Below are 13712 nucleotides of genomic sequence, written 5' to 3'. Positions count from 1 at the left end.
ATTGTAATTTGGTAGTGGCAGGAATACTCTCAATAAATAATAGTACCTGACCTTGGTAAAAACATCTTATAATTAGCTAAGTGCTATGACATGTAAGCATCCATTGTGCCTATACTCATTAAGAGTTTATGTTTGATACTGGGTAGATCAAAGGCAAAGATAATCCAGACATACTTGCTGTCCTCCAGAAGCTTTAAATAGGGATTTGGATTGATTTTCTAAGAGGGTCCTCCCAATAACTCAGGGAGAAAATCAGGGCAGCTGTCCCCATTTGACAGGTGAAAAAAAAAATGTGAGTCTCAGAAAGATTAGATGAATTCCCTATAGTTACATAACTAGTAGGTAGCAGAGCTGGGATAAAAGCAGTGTTGTGTTAGAGCCAGTTTGAACCAGCTCATGAGAGCCAATTGTTAAATCTTCTGTGTGGCATTTACATCTAGGACATTGGTAAGCACTACAAACCAAGGTCCTGATTAATTATTTTATTGGTTGTCTAGATTTAAGAAAGCAATAAATAAAAGTGCATAATACAGGTTAAACTTAAAAGTATGTCATGAATACTTTTTTGGGGAGAACCAGTTATTAAACATTTACCAGCACACCCTTCAATAGTACCAATATTTTTGAGCTTCTAGTAGAATCTTTATTTTGTACAATGGATTAAGCACTGAATTTAGAGTCAAAAGACCTGGGTTCAAGTCTTGTTTCTGCCATTTTGAGGGGCAGCATGGTCCAATAGGAAGACCATGGAATTTGGGATATAGAACGTGGAATCACAAGATCTTCATTTGAATCCTGATTCTGCCACTTTCCAGCTGTGTGACTTTGGACAATTGACTTATCTTCCCTGAGCCTCTATTTCCACCCCTGTGAAATGAGAGAACTGAACTAGAGAACTTCTAAAATCTCCTTTAGTTCTATATTCATGAAAGGTAGGATTTGACTTACTGCCTGGGAGACTGAGGGGAACACGAGCTCTCCGGGCTTCTGTGTTCCCATATGTAAATTGAGCGGCTTAGACAAGATGACACAGGGGCTCTCTTTCTGAGATAAATCTTTGATCATGGGACCTTTCTGGTCGCTTCTGGGGGATTCATGAGTAGTCAAGTTTGGATATTTATAAGTTAACAGGTCCCTGAAGAATCCCCACCCCTCTATATTAAGGGAAAATATAATGAAAATGTATCTCTTTAAAGGGATATTCCCTCATACCTTTTATTATTCAATTCAGATGTCATTTGGCCCAGCCAAATATTCTGTAGAACCAAAAGGAGTTGATTAAAATTTACAAGGGCACAATCATAGTCTCTCTAAGCTTTAATAGCCTTTGGGACAAATGAGAACAGCTCAGAAATCAAACATCAGTCTCCTCTGGGAGGGAAAAGCTTGAAAAAAGCTGTACTTCGGTGTCAGCACCTCCCGGGGAACAATGATAATGTTTGGTATTTTCACACCGTGTCATTCAGGAGCCTGTGAATGGTCTGTACAGTCAGCACATATATGGTTATCACAACTACCAGATGCTTTCATATAGATGAGAGTTCAATATGTGTGAAGCGTTATTTTGCTGAATTAGGTTTCCATACTGCAACCTCTTGAGTTTTCAAGAATATGGAGTTTAGTTTCAGAAAAAAAACACCCCAACATCCCTCATCATTTTGCTCTCTTAAATTCAATCAGAGATTAGGAAAGGTTTTCTGAAAGCTGAAACCTTCCATGAAGTCCTGAAATCTACTGATGTCTCTTACAGAGACGCCTGGACACCATAAGCTTGTCAGCTAATGGAGACACTCTTTTACGTGCTCACAGCCAGCAGAGTTTATTATCATTTTCCTCTTGATGATGGGGTGGCGGGGGGGAATAGGAGCAGATGCTAATCCAGAAGAAAGAGCCAATGGGATGTGGATTACGGGGTTGCAAGGCTTGTCCAGAATCTCATTTGTTTAACCATCCAAATGGTCTCCTCGAGGTATTAAATGAGCTAGACGCTACTGCACACAATTTTCTCAATAACCCAGGCGGCTTAATGAACTATGCCCATTGAAATGTCCTCACATCATTTTGCTTCTTCAGCCAGGCATAACTCACTTAGCTCTGTTCCTGGTCCTTTAAAGATAATGCCTAGGATGATCATGACCTTGTCATTCTATTTTCCACATAATGTAACTAGGAGGATTGTCATTGGTTTCATAATTTAATTAGCCAGTGATTTCACCCAAATAGTAGCCTTCCCCTTGAACCTCTGCATCTATTTGAGCTAGCTATTAAAGGTGGGCAAATTTGTCCTTTTTCACTGAATGCTTCTCCCCACCCTCTCTGCTTGTTAAAAGCTGGGCAACCCTTAACCTTCGAAAGTATTTTCAGCCTGAACATGAAACTGTGTTTTTCAAAGTGCTTTTCCTGGCTTGATGATTGGATCATATTATTGAAGCAGGGTTATGAGCTCAGGCTATTTTCTCTTTTCTTTCTTTCCCATCAATCCTCCTGATCACTTTTGAATCCAGGTGGGACAATTATTGTTAAGCAGAGGTAAGAGCCTTTAATTTGGTTTGTCAAGATTGATGGTTCATTGCTGCTGTGTATATCTAAGTTGCTACAACCCTCCCTCCTCTCCCCTCCCCCCACGTGGATGAGACTGTGAGTGTTGAGATAGGACATGTTGGCTTTTCACACTCTCTTGCAGACAAAGAGCTACTGTATTTCTGCTTGCCTCTGAGAATAATTGGATAGAAAGTCAACTTTTAAAAATGCAATATTTCATGGCTGTGAATTCCACAACTCAACTGTACTTATAATTTATAGTGCCCATATTTGTGTATCTTACAAAATTGCGGATATTCAAATCTCTTTTTTGATATTAACTAAAAGATATATCTATTCATAAATCCATTAGCATAACAGAAACAGACAGTTTAGGGACTAAAGAATATAAACTCATGATTACTTTTTAAGATTACCCATGCAAGGAATGCATTGTCTCACACACTGCACATTAATTTCAAGACTGAAAATAAGTAGCTTCTTTATATACCTATCTGTTGATCTATCAGTCTCTGTTTCTATCCATATAGATAGTTATCTGTCAGCAAGCATTTATTCAATACCTTCTACATGCTAGACATTGTGCTAGATTCTAGGGATAAAATGATCTCTCTCTCTCTCTCTCTCTCTCTCACACACACACACACACACACACACACACACACACGCACTATGTACCTACTTACATCTATCTCTCCAGCTATGTGCACATCTATTATCCCTCTATATCTATCTATCTATATATCTAGATATAGATATAGACATAGATATATAATCTTTCAAAGCATCCTCCCTAAAATTCTCCTCTGAATATCTATTGCAGTGTGGAAGTGGTACTGGTTTCCTTAACGTTATGTCATCACAGTACAATGTCTGGCAGGTTCTACCAGGCTGTAAGGATTTGTTTGTCCTTTATTTTCAAAGAGGACCAATGATATCATAGGGTGATGTCTTGACTTGAGCATGAGTTGGCTTTAAGTGAGTCAGAGTTGTGCAAAGTCATTGACTTCACTCTCTCTTCTAAAGTCATAGAAACTCAGTGGCAAGACAAGAGTCGAAATGACTGGCTATGGTTCAGGATGCCATGGATGACTTTGGTGTTTTTGACATCTGACCAAGCTCTAAGCTCTCCACAATTCCTGCTTCAGCTGCCTTCATGATTATTGGAAAAAATCATTCTCATCTACCTATTCCATCAGGGGAAGTCTTCATATGCTGGGGTTAGACATCCACCTAACTCACTGATGTGTTTGAGGCTAGCTTCAATCTGATTTAGCCCATCTGTCCAGATGGTTTTACCAGTGTGTCTTCTGGGCATGCTACTGCTTCTGGGAGTCACAGGAGAGAGTTGAGTGAAAGGTGGAGACAAAAGGTGGATGAGCAGCCCTGAAAAAGCCTCAGCAAGCTCTCATGCCAGAGTTGCCATTCTTCCCTGAACACCCCATATACCAGTATAAATCTGGTGATGGACTGCATGTGTGTTATCCAAGAACTAGCTTAGCTAAGTTCATAGAGGCTCATTAATAGATTGGCTTCAGAGTGATATTTTTTTCCAGTAGCCCTCTTGAAAATCTTCTCCTAAGTTATTGATGGGCTATGGTTTGCAATAGAGGATGAAGTATCTGTACCACTAGAAATCCCATTCCTTAAAGTACTCAAGTACTCACATGGAGTTTTTCATAATGTGGGTGGCATTCCCTCCAAGGACCTAAAAAAGGGACCAGAAGGTAGTAAAGGGGGAGACAGTGGTGAAATTTGTATCCAATCAACTGTTTTTTGATTCCCCATTAAAATGTGTACATGAACATGACATTTTAAATGAGAGACTGGGTTCAGCTGACTTGGACTTTTTTTTCTTCTTTTCAACATGAAATTGCCAATTCATTAAAGTGAGGCCACTCATCATCGTCACTTAACCATTGTATTTATTTCTATATTTTTGTTCATGAGATCGCTTCTCTGCTTAAAATGAATAAAAGTATCGGGATACAATTTCATCTTTAGTAAACTCTCTGAGAATAATTCCAGTAGCAGAAAGTCTGATGGGGATGATAAGTAATGGTCTAATCCCACCCAGATACAAAGGAATGCCTGCTGTACATCCAACAAATTGTTATCTAGCCTCTTCTTGAACACCTCCAAGGTGGGCAATCACACAAATTCTCCATGAAGACCTTTCTGACTTTGGACAGCTTGAACTTTTAGGAAGTTTTTTCCTGTCATCAAGACTAAAGTTGCTTTTTCTCAATATCTACATTTTGCTCCTGGTTTTTGCCCCATGGTCAGTTTAGTTGTCAAATTCTCAAGGATATTTCGACATTTGTATTGATAACACAGGGATCTGTTATCTGTTAATTTACAAAAGCTAGTGAATAATTCTGCCCACCCAATCTTGTATTTTTAGAACTTTGGCAGGTGCTAAATTTTTTGCCATCTGCAGTGATATGTTGCATAGTTGCCGCCATTCCCTAGGAGCTTCCTAAGGGTAACCTTACTGTAATTTCTCTTGGCAATGACTTATTCTTGAATCATTATCATAAATCTTCCATTTTTTGCAAACAAGGTCATATGAATCTTCTTGGTTAAGATACTGTTGGGTAGATTCATGTGGATGCTTCCCATGAGGTCAATGTCCTTGGGTCATATTAGACAAATCCAGTAGCATATATCTATTGATAGTCTATTCTTTCTCTGTGATATGTCTGTTCCAAAAGAATTTCTGCAGGTCTTTAATATGTTTATCATGTCTTTTGAGAATTGATTCTCAGCCACTTTTTTGATGAAGAAGTATTAATCTTTCTGTGGTTTCCTTGGGACATAGGCCCTGTATTTTATTGGTAGTATATTGCATTTTTTTCTAGATACCTTCTAAATTGGTTTATCATCCATTGCACTGTTCTAAAAGTCTATGTTAAAAGATGATAATGACAGTATTGCTGATGGTTATCTCACAATTTATCATTCAATTCCTTTCTAATTATTTCTTTCTATATATTAGTCTGTCTCCAGCTAAATTGCAAGTTCTTTTGTAGCAGGGACTCATTTCTTTTTCTCTATCCCCTATAGCAGAAAGCACAATACTGAGTACATATATTGGTGTTCACTTGTATGTGCACAAGTCTACATGCACTGTATGTGCACAAGGACTTACTCATCATTGATAGAAAATGTCTCTCCTTTTTTTTTAAACCAGATGTGTGATTTCACTGATTCTTGGTCCTTCCTATAGAGAACTACAGCCCTGGTCTCTCAGAATCAATTTCCTCATTTATAAAATAAAGATGTTGCACTCAGCAGCCTCTAAGGTCCCATGGATATCTAAATCTCTGATCCAACAAGCCTGTAAATTCCCTATACCAATGAACTCACAGGTCCAGGCCCCATTCCCTAAACAATCATTATGATGATAATGTTGATTGATGATGATGACAACAACAACATTGAGGGACAATCCCTCCACCAGTTCAAATCATCACTTCCTCTGTAAATTGCAACCTTAGAGAATTGCCCAGGGAGTTTAAGTGACATGTCCAAGATCACACAGTCAGCACCTGTCACCCTGCTCTTCTTGACTCTGAGGCAGAGAGAAGATCTCTATTCATTTTACCACACTGCCTCTCATTTTTCTTATTAAATTAGATCAATATTAATTATGAATTTCAAAAAAAATAGATAGGCTGTCCCAAAATCTTAGTGCAGCCTTAAGTTTTAATAGCTAGACTTTATAGGCTTTAAATAGTTTAAAATGGCACTAAGACTTTTGGGACTAAGACTGATAGTCTTAGAGACATCCTGTATTATGGTAATTAGGTAGATGGTATCAGATTATTTCTTATCTCTCTCCTTAACCTCAGGTATATTGAACACTTATCATTTTTAAACAGCTTTTGGGGGGGAATATATAAATTCATGGAATATGACATACTTATCACTTCATATCTCCACCTTGCTGTTCTTAGAGGATTCTGCATATAAAGTGTCAGTTGTTGCATCAATCAAATATCTTATTTAATTTATGTTGATTGCTTTCTAATTTTTATGATGTTCTTTCAATACTTTCCCACTTATGCAGGGACATTTAGCTTTACTTGGTCTATTTTTTGGAGGAGGGTACAGTCAGCTGAACATGGAGGTGAGGATATAGAAAGAGGAGAAAGCATCTCAACCAAGCTGTCAAACTTTAGCACAGTACAGTACAGCAAATTGTCTTTTAAGACTGAACTTATGAATCCTGTTTCACACCACATTTCCTCTGGTCTTTTCCACATCTTGGCTTTGTACTGGCATTTCTTATAGGTCGTTAAGACTGTTTCTGTAGTTGTCATTGGCTTACTCAAGTGTGAATCTTACATATGGCACCTTCTCCTGCTAGAAGTAAAACCCCATAACAAGTTGAAGGTCACATCACAATCTGTCCCTTTTTAATAGTAATAAAATAATAAAACTCATTAAAATGCTCTTGGGTTTTTGGTAAATTAAATATTAGGATATCTACAATAATTAGTTTGGACCTATTATACCCAAAGGCTTAACATTAGTGATGATTAATACTATTAGTAATAAAAATAAGATAGTTTAGAAAAATACTAATGATATAGCTCATCAGAAGTAATATGCTCAGATTCATTATTTACTTTTTTCAGAATCACATCAACAGGTACTCAACAGGTGTTAGCTTTCTTTTGGTGTTAGCTCATAGCGATCGTTCCCTGTCTCAAGTTGCATGAGCATTATACTGTTCTCAGTGCCATAGTATGAATTATTCTTTTTTGTTGTTTAATCATGAGATGCTTTCTACTGCTTTGGCCTATTCAAATAGGTCGAACTAATAGTGACAAAATATGGTAAATGGAAAGAAGTCAAGGAATTTCAACTTTGCTTTTCTCATGTCCCATAAACACTTAATCAACATAAAGGAATTAAGAAATGGGGAGGCCAAAGGAATTCAGAAACTACTTTAGCCAACAAACGCTTGGTGAAGCCTAGAGAAAGAGACACAGTAACAAGTCATTATAACAATATTAACTACATTAAAAAACCCACAAATATAGAAGACAGCAGAAAATTAAGAGCAGCATAATCTCATAAAACTATGAAAAGAGGTGGAAGCAAAGACAGGAAAGCTTGCCCTAAGTCTCAGCCAAGCAACATCATCTCATAAACATTTAAAGAATAAACTATGGAAATTTCTTGTTCCATATTGAATCCTCTTATGTTTTGTTGTGTACCTGGAAATGTTCTTTTTTTGCTTTGTATTTAAGTTTAAAATGAATTAAAAAGTAAAAAAAAATAAACTAGCAGGTTGATAATACATAGATGAAAATTGAAAAAAAAGAGAGATTTATTAGTGTTTCTAAGATATAATTTCACCATTGATAACAATGGAACTATTTGGCCTCTAACACCACAGTCCCCAAAATAAAAGGGAATTTAAATATCAACTAAGAAGCCCCTACTCCAGATTTCCACAGCCACCCAACTCTCCGCTGGTGGCTTGAAGGAACAGATGCCATGGGGAAGACACCAGGGATTACCTCTTCCATAGCCCCAGTCCAACTATAGTCACTCAGATACCAGTAATCTCCCAAGGCCATAGGAAAAACTTCCCCTTTCTCATCCCAGCTCCCATTGCCCAACAGTTCTCCTTTGGTGGATAACCCTTCCAGGATGAATGCTGAACACTTCTATTAATCCCTACCCTTTTGGAGTTAACCAAGAGCCTTTTCCACTCAGATTCTTAGGAGGATTCACTTTAATACCATTTGGATGAGTAAACAGTCACAAATGATAATCCTTACAGTCCAAGGATAAAATGATAGATGACTGGGTCTTATTGTTGGCCTTGTCTTTGCTTCCTAAGATCCAAAGGGCCTTTTCATCTGTCCTATAGCTATGTCTTTTGGACCTCTGAATATTGACATATTACCTGCAGTTGGACTCTAAGGAATCCTGGGTTTTATCATACATCTTTCTGCTACAGTCTAAGGACTACCATGCCTTTCCAGATGTCTTGAAATTATTCCTTCCTGTACATCTTAATTCTAATTAGAATGGGAACTCTCTCAAGAGCAGGGAGTGCCTTGCTTTTCTATTTGTATTCTCGACATTTAGCCTGGTGCTTAGCAGATAGTGGTCAGTTAAATACTTTTTTAATTCCATTCTATCATTTTACACACTATGGGGAGGGGAATTTAAAATAATGTAAAAAAAACCTAAAAGATGTTCTTTCTCCAGAATGACTGACAGTACATCAATACCTGCTAATCTATATGCATACTTTGAAAAATACTTATAAAATATTTATGAGAATGAGCTATACATATATTGAGGATATCCTTGATTTAAAAGCAAACTTGAAAAATAAACATAAAGGCTTTTGCAAGCAATTTTCTATAGAAATTCATATATTTACAGTCTGACAATGGACTGCAGGATAGAGAGAAAACTCAATCATACTATGTTTAATTCTTGTTGGTTACAAAAATAAATATTCAGTAGAACCAATTGTAGCTTTAAGTCAAGTAAACAAGCATTCACTAGCTACATGCAGTGTGCCAGACACTGTGCTAAGGGTTTTAAATTAATAAAGAGACTCTCATGCACACATTAGGGTCATAGGCTATTTACTCTTTGATAAATTCAAGTATAAAGATAATTGTTCAATGAACCTTTAATTTCCATTGAGGGACAAAACATGGAGATGCATAGTTGGCAAAGGTATTTATCACTTTTATGGAGAATATAATAAGAATAATATTCTCCAAACTGGAGTAATTCTCTATAGATGGTCATCTTCCGGTATGTTAAATGTGAATATTTTAAATATGTAAGTGAGTAATATAATTCTTATTACTCTTTAAATGTTATTGCTCTGATCGCATTATGACTAAGAACATTTCAAGACCAAGATTCAAAATTATTTAAAAGAGAGTAACCTAACAATCCAAACAGAAAAAAAAAACACCTAAATGGATTTTGACCTGCAATTTGGCAGCAAGTCCACTTGTTTGTATAATAGTAAAGGTATCTGGAACAGACTCTACAAATAGGCCAAGCATTTGGCCCAGAAGTGAATAAAGGGAGAAGAGATGGCTGCATTAGAATTGGTAAATTTCAAAGGATTTTCCATGCTTCCAACTGCTGCTTCTCAGCACAAAGACCCATATTTTTTCATATAATATTTCTCCAGGTGCTGTTGTATATTGAAAAACTTGTAGTAACTCCATCTCCAAAGAATCAAGTTGTGGTTGACCTCACAAAGGTCAATGGTGTGATACATAATAAATTTATTTTTTCCAATGATGACTTAAAATACATGAAGTGGTAAAGGGCCACTTCATCAGAGAAATAGTCAATCAGAAAAAAGGTGAGCTGTTACATAACAAAGATAAAGGATAACATTGGAGCAATATTAGGGTTACACAGGCACTTGCAAGATAAAAGTTATCTATAATGAGAAGGACTATATGGACCATGTTCTACATTGAGGAAAAGAATATTCATACTGATAAAATTTGACATCAATTGAAGTATATTTTTCAAGTTTTTTGTTTGTATAGGCCATCTTCCCACCTATAGTATAAATTACTTGAGAGCGGAGAATATGTCATACTCTCCTTTCAATCAGCCATAGCACTTAACATATTACTGAGCACATAACTATCAATAAATATTTTGGAAATGTATGAATGCATTCATGAATTAATTAGTGCAATCATATCATTTTGTGGATCAGAACTTTTTAGAACCTAACCTATTCTTTACTGAATATAACTGAAACACCTTAGCCTGAAATCCAAGATCCTCTACTCTCTAGGATCACCCTACTTTTCCAGCCATTGATACCCCTATATACTCTAAGTTCCAGTCAAACTGGACCCAACCCCTGCTTATCTGCCTGTCCTCCTCATCTGGGAGAGGTACCAGCATAAAAAAGACATATTTTCTTTGCAAGGATATATTCGATTCCATTCAACAAATATGTATTATGTATTTTCACTATTTATGACTTCTTCAAGTTATTACTAAGAATACAAAATGATTAGGTCTCTTTAAAATATTCTTAAAGTGAATTTGTGAAGAAATAAATATTAAAGGAAAGAGACTGTTTGGATAAGGCAGTCGAACCTAAGCACTGGGAACAGCTGGAAAACTTGCTGTTATATATTTTGCTCTCCAGCTCTAATGGCTACAGAAGCTGAAATTCTCATAATAAAAAAATATAACGACATAAGTTATAAAGGATTCACACCTTTATAGAGCTCTAACGATGATGCTTTATTTCTAAGAGACAAAGCTTAGACAAAGCTTAGAGAAAACAGGTTTCAAAGACTAGGATTATGGAGTGGAACTGTGAAAATCTATACACAACTATATTCTGCTATTTTCTCAATAGGCAGAATGTTCTGATTTCCTTTGTGTTGAAATTACACAAAACATCTCCCAGATCTACAGAATAAAAGAATTTTAACGTGAATGTGGGGATTTTTTATAAATATATTTTAGAATAGTCTACCAGGTATATGGAATAATACTGCTGATTGTTAAGAGAAAAGTGGCTTTTTGGGGTCCAGTTCTGAATTTTCATAATAGCATGTTATATAGTGCTTATATGTATATCTTACAATAATGCTGTGACATTTATTACACAAGTTTGATGAACATTTTTCAAAAGAAGAGAAAGGTTTATAAAGGTTCAAAAGATCTGTCTTCAAATACTCACTCTAATGATTACTATGTGTGACCATTTATTAGTCATTTAACTTCCTTGGTCTTCAGTTTCTTTGTAAAATGATGGAGTTTAACTAGATATTTTCTAAAGTCCTTAATCATCTCTAGATCTAAAAATCTGCCATCTTAGGTTGCTATTTGTCTACGGTCATGAAGCTAGTGGGTGGCAGAGCCAAGATTCAAACCAATATATCCTTATTCCATGTTCATGCAAGGAACTCCCACCCTAGGGAGTGACTGCTAATTGGGAGTTGCCTTGGTTACCCATTACATCTGGCACCAGCTCCATCCATGCTCTGCTTCACTTCTGGTCATCTTTGCAGCCTCCTTGTTGCTCCACACATGCCTCACTCTCTTTTTACCCCTTCTTTTCCAGTTATGTATCCGTAATCAAATCAACTGTCATTATCCCTATCATTCTTCTCCCCAACTACTGTCATTTCACTCATTTTCTACCACTCCTTTTCCATATTCTTTCACATCAGGATGTAATCTCATTGATGGCAGGGATTGTCTTTCTTTTTGTATGTGTATCACAGTCTTTTTGGCACTTACAAAGTGCTTATTAATAAATTATTTTTCATTCATTTGTGACACTGTCTACTGCATTCCACTGCCTGATAGGCACACGGAGGGGAGGGATGCTATAATAATGACATTCAAAAGATGGACTTAACACTACCACTGGTATGAAAAAAGGGGTAATGTAAAGTAGCCATTATCATGGATTGTATGGCAGACTGGAAATGCAACCAGAAGTACCATGACACACTTAAATAGGAAAGTTTTCACAGTAATTCTTTTCTAGTTAGGCCAAAAGCATTTGGAGGGGAGATAAACTGTTCACTGAATTCTATCTTTTGGCTTATTTAATTGCTTTCTCAGTAAGTTGCAGAAGTGTATTATATATATGAGAGAGAGAGAGAGAGAGACAGAGACAGAGACAGAGACAGAGATTTCAATTCATTAATTTTTGTTAAGAGAAAGGAAACTTCACCTTTCAAAGAAAGGAAATGAAACTTATATTGGAAAAAAATCCACAGGAATCTATGCCGTTGTCTTTACATTAATATTGCAACCCTTAGGCTATAAAAAGAGTTATACTATTCATTGTGTAAGAAGAAACCAAGGTAGTTCCATAGAGTCAAGAGAATGAAATTCCTAGAGTGGAAAGAAATTATATTAGAAACAATCATAGTTTTAGTGTTAGAACTGAGCTCAGAGGTCATCAGCCTACCTTTCTTATACTACAAACAGGGGAAATGAAGCCCACCAAAAATGAGTCACTTGCCCAAGGTCACACAGATAGTAACAGAGCTAAGACTTGAACCCAAGACCTCTACCTTAAAATCTAAAGCCTTCCTTATGAAAAATAAAACATAAATATTAATCTTCATAAAATAATAACCCAATAAAACTGAAACATAGAGTGGTTAAATGACTTGCCTGGGATCACACAACTCATATGTTTTTTAGGCATAATTTGAACCCACATCTCTATGACTCCAAATGTAGTACCCTATCCAGAGAGAGACACATATGGGAGACAAAGAGAAAGAGAAAGGGGGGGGGGGTGAGGGGGGGAGAGAGAGAGAGAGAGAGAGAGAGAGAGAGAGAGAGAGAGAGAGAGAGAGAGAGAAAGAATTTGTGATCTCATCCAAGGGGAAAGTCTCTAGTGTAATAAGCTGGAAATAGGAACATGTTTGAGGCAGTTCCTCTCTCTATTGGCTTCTTCCCAGAGTGTTTTTCTCCATCCAAGGACTTCTCCCTGAATGTAGCCTGGAGCTAAGTGTATCCTCTTATGAAGCCAGAAGCCAACAGATAAACTCTCCAATTTCATCTCTCATGAAGGCCAAGATTCTCAAGTAATTATTTTCTTCACCAATTATGCAGAGGTTCAGGTTCAAACCTCAGGGCATGTGGGCTACACAGAGTCATTAGGTTCTCAGTAGTATCATGGGTAAGTTTTCTGGAAGTTGCTGCTCAAAACTGCTGGTTATTCTGTTTATTGAGGAGAACTAGACCCCTACCCCCACCCCATCCATGCATTTACTTGTGAAGATCAGTGAGATAATCTGTAAAATGTTTTTCACTTTTTAAAGTGGTATACAAATATTAACCCTTATATTCTTCTTACAAAAAGTAAGGGAGCTTACAATCTCATCAAGGGACACATAGGAAAGAGATAGTCAGCGAAGGAAGAGAACTTTGGTCTGGGGAGTCATAGGAATTATGACATGCCCTTTCCCACAGAAATGACTCCATAGTTTTTTTTATTCAAATTATGCTGTGAAGGGCAGAAGTTTTCCTAAAAGGGGTGTGAAGATCTCAAGGCAGTTAGATATAGTGGACTAGGTAAATTTGTACTCAGTCTAAAGATACATGTTGAGGCAGCTAGGTGGCACAGAGCAGGGCCTAGAGGCAGGAAGAGGCCTCTGCGA

Source organism: Trichosurus vulpecula, chromosome 9 (genome assembly GCF_011100635.1).
Source record: "Trichosurus vulpecula isolate mTriVul1 chromosome 9, mTriVul1.pri, whole genome shotgun sequence".
Classification (NCBI taxonomy): domain Eukaryota; kingdom Metazoa; phylum Chordata; class Mammalia; order Diprotodontia; family Phalangeridae; genus Trichosurus; species Trichosurus vulpecula.
Note: the sequence above shows the minus strand (reverse complement) of the source record.